This window comes from Girardinichthys multiradiatus, chromosome 8 (genome assembly GCF_021462225.1).
Source record: "Girardinichthys multiradiatus isolate DD_20200921_A chromosome 8, DD_fGirMul_XY1, whole genome shotgun sequence".
NCBI classification, from domain to species: domain Eukaryota; kingdom Metazoa; phylum Chordata; class Actinopteri; order Cyprinodontiformes; family Goodeidae; genus Girardinichthys; species Girardinichthys multiradiatus.
This window is the reverse complement of record NC_061801.1, coordinates 23,034,846-23,039,439: the sequence shown is the minus strand read 5'-3', so window position 1 is coordinate 23,039,439 and position 4,594 is coordinate 23,034,846.

Here is a 4,594-nt window from a genome sequence, read left to right as displayed (position 1 = left end):
GCACATTAATGGTTTTGTTGTCCGATGTGCTAACCCCTCCCTCTTACTCCCCCTTTCTGAGAGGATTGCTCAGTCCAGCTCTCCATCCAACGGGTCCAGACTTCCCTAAACCTGGAAGGTCTTACTAAGCAGGTTTACTGGAAAATCTCTTTAAGCTGGTGTCGGGAATTGACTCGCCTAACCTCTTACAGCCTGCATCCAAAAGTCTCGCCCTTCTTCAACTGGTGGTCTGGACGACCGAGTAGCCCACAGCAGTCATCCACTCCTCGACAGACACTTCTGTTAACAGCTGCTCATTCCCTGTTTTACAACTTGCAATTGGTATATGGGTTAGGTCGATTTTAGTGGCTCGGCACGAGCCCCCATGGCATTGTTTTAACAAGTGTGGCTTAAAGTAACCTATAAAAACCTCCTGAAATCCTTTGGAACCAAGCAACAAGACTTTTTACCACCAATTAAAAACCCAAAAATAAGGTTACCCAAATAATTGACTGTCCACAATAAATTTAAAATGTTATATGCTTTCTTTTATTAGTAATGCTTTTGCAGGGGTCAGTAACAGCTTAAAAATCAGCAAAACGTAATAATTTGAATAATAGAAATAAATCAATCAACCTATCTTTCCCTCATGCTGAAACTGGTAAGGCTGAAGAGGCTTTGGAGACGGAGGCTCACCATAGATCCGAATGGAAGGATTTCTTCAGTCAGCAACAAGTGATTTTCTTCTTGGGTGAAAGGCAAATCTTCAGTTTTCTTCCTCTAAGTGGACAGGCGCTGATGCTCGGGGTTTCAATGGTCAAGTTGGAAAAAACAAATTTAAAAAACAGAAACTTTGTTGGCATATGTTTAAAAAGTCGGTAGCTTCCAGAGGCTGAATAGTTGAAGGAAACCTTTGAGGTGTTTGATGTTGGTTCAGGACTTCCAGAAGCTTGAAACTTAGAGCAATCAGTTGTTCACTGACCAGGTTCACTTCAGTTGTCTTGGTAAAAATGCAACAGATGAAATTCAGATTCTCAATTTAGAGTTGCAGCTCTTCTCAGTGCACACGGGTCGATCCCCTTTATAATGCAGAATTGTCAGCGGGGCTGCGTCTCGGATCTTCTGATTCATCTGTAGCTTCTTTCTCCGTCCGATCTTGTTCACAACTTGGTGAGAGAATTATCAGATCATTATGTTTTCAGTTTAAAAAACAAGATGAAGTTGTTTGTAACTGCTGTATTTTATATGGCAATAAGATCCCATGATGCATCAGCAGACTCTTTCTATGTGACGAAGCAACATGCTGGAATATGATATCCCCCCTCATTATTTCAGAGGAGTTGAAAGACTAGTTTTTCATCTATCAGGAAGCTTGGTTGTGTTTATATTACTTTTGTGGAATTAAACAACTGAAAAGACAAAACCTTTTTTTAAGATGTAAACGAGAGCGGTTTGAGATGATTTAGTAACCAGTGTGACATTCTGTTTGACTGAAACTGTTCCAAAGGCACATTTAAAAGTCAAAAATTTGATATTAAAATGAAAGAGCATTTTACAAGTTGGCTGCACCACCTCATCTTTAGGTAATTCTTCTTAACAGTTCATGCCCTCCATTATCAATGTCATACTTCTTTTAGTGCAGCGGATAGTTTCTGTTGAAGACGGAACAAGTTTAACAGGTTCCTTCTGGCAGAGCCATACAGCTGGAATAAATGCAGGAAGTGGTTTTGCATTATCTGGCTAAATTTGGTAGCGCCTTCCCTGAATCATGTTGTCTGCAACAGGTGTGAGACGTGTTTCATGCGTGCTGCACGGTGGTGCAGTTGGTAGCACTGTTGCCTTGCAGCAAGAAGGTCCTTGGTTCGATTCCCAGCCAGGGATCTTTCTGCATGGAGTTTGCATGTTCTCCCCGTGCATGCGTGGGTTCTCACCGGGTACTCCGGCTTCCTCCCACAGTCCAAAGACAAGCCTGTTAGGTTAATTGGTCACTCTAAATTGCCCTTAGGTGTATGAGTGTGTGCGTGGTTGTTTGTGTGTTGCCCTGCGATGGACTGGCGATCTGCCCAGGGTGTACCCCGCCTCTCGCCCATAGACTGCATGTTACATTGATGGATATGCTGACGAACTCTGTTCTTGGTCCAGTTTCCACCACTACAAAGCGTTATTAGTGGTTTATTGATGTCAATTCAGGATCTATCACCTTGGTAGCTTATACAAGAAACCTAACCTGCTCCAGAGCAGCTTTGTTTTCCCGATTTAGAGCTCAAGCACTTGAAAGGACCACCTCTTAACCAATCGGTGCCCTGAAATAATGAGTTAGTAGATTGAACTTAGAAACTGATGTTCATTGCGCTTCTGCATTAAAATACAGGTAAAGATCTCAATACGTACAACAATTTGTTTTTAAGGGCTTCTTTAAAATTAGAAACCAACCTTAACACATTTTCTGTAAGGTTATTGAGTCTGGATGACTGAAAATTAAGTGCTGGACCAACTCCTTTTTGTCTTTGTAGATCATTCAGTGCAAGGAGCATTAAAATTGTGTTGCTGCACAGAGATTACGATAAAAACCTTCCCTGTTGTCCAACAGGGGAAATCTGCAGCATCCAATACAAGGAAACTTGCAATGGCTGCAAGTTTACGTGGTTCAATAATTTGGCAAGGAAGTTGGTAAGTCGATCAGTTTTCTTCCTGCTTCTTCACTGTGATTGGTTCTTTTATGCTAACACCATTTGGTTTATGAGAACATGCGCCTATCCAGTCATGACCCTTACTTAAAGTTAAAGGTGACCTATTTAAAACATGTTGCAACATCAAATCTAAAATTTGCTTACATATTCGGGTAATGAAGAACATGTTGTATTTTTTCTGTTTTACATTACATCTGATATCAAGTAGTTGGTAAATCATTATGTTCTGCTTGTATTTGCATTTTCAAAGCAACCCAACCACACCTCAGTGCTTCTCAGAACTGGAAAATCTCCATTTTTTTTTCAGCTTGTATGTTCATTGTCCACACTACTCTTTACATTTTGTTTGTCCTTTTCTGTGCAATGCAAAACTGAATTTCAAATTGGCATTGAAAGCAAAAAATGTAGGGGTTTTAGGGAAGCATTTAATAACAGATATGAAAACGTTTTGTCTTTATTTTTTTTATTAAAGATACAGTTTCCTGTGAGAAACTTGACTTTGAGAAGATCTTGTGGAGATTTTCTAAGAATGTAAGCATCATAACTGCTACTGACTCATCTTTCTTTTTCCTAACACTGAACTGACCTTTTGTTTGTTGTGTCTGTTGTTACAAGTCCAAACATGTCTCCTGCCTCCTTCGATGCATATCTTTCATCAGAGCTCAGCTCACGTACAGGTCTGACACAGCAGACATCCTGTTGTTGATGCAGATCATCTTTACCTATATTTATACTTCAAATTTGTGTGGTTCTATTTTGTTGTTTAATTAATGACTACCTACTTATTTCGTGTATCACTTTAGGTTATTTATATTGTATGGTTTGTGTTTTAATAAAAATCTGTCATGCATTTATTCCATACAACAAATGTTTCCTGCTTTTCTTGGTCCTGAGTTTTTGAACTTGTTGAAGGTGTGCAAGGTGAGTTTAGGGAGTAATGCTAGTATGCATAAGCATCAAAGATTGATTGCAGTTTCCAAAAAACAACTTATTGACTCTGGTGTGAAGTAAAGTGCACCAACAATCCACAGTCTGCTTTAGGTTCCTCCAGGTTCCCGCTGTCTGCAACCCTTACAATCCAAAGAGCCCGTTTTTGCCCTCAGTCCAGCTAAATAAAACTTCTTCAGAGCCTCAAATGCTACATGACCTTTTGAAAGAAGATATTTTTTTAATAAAGACCTACTAAAGAACCACAATTCTTTTATTTAAGGTTTTAAAATAAAAAAAAACAAATATTTTTGGGAAAAAAGGATAAGATACAATTTCTTCTATGAGATGTTGATATTTGTGGAAAATCCAACATATAGTTTATACTTTTAGTGTCAATGTGTTGTGGAAATTCAATGGAATTATTCTGTAACAAAACTTAGAAACTGCCAAAACCTACATTTGTTAGTATTTTTATATGTAGATATCACAATATAGATATACTTTTTAGGCAACGTTATTGTGGAAGGTCCAAAGGGCTCCGGAACCACAGGTTGCAGACCCCTCTACTAGCAGGTTTCTTAAAATGTAATCGGCTGGACCCAGACTCTCCCAGTTAAATGTTATGTACTATTTATTTACTAGAGCTTGGGGGGAAAGCCCCCGTCAACTGATGTTATAGATCTTGGTTTTTCTGTGTTTTTGAACCCTTTTTTTTTTTTTTTTTGCATAGGTTCAAGTTGAGCTTACAAAACGACTTTCTAAACCAAAATCAAACACACAACTGAAGGTCTTAGGAAAAATGTAAGAGTTATGGGAGAAATTCATTCTACCTTTATGATCAATTTTTATTTCACTTTAGAATTTAGCAAAGAAACTTTAATTGGCCTCCCTGACGAGCCTTTGTGGTTCAGCCGACCAACGCACATAAGATTACTGTTAAAAGAGGAGCTGGTGGTTCGGTTTAGACAGCTTCAAGTCAAGAAAAACAGAGTCTG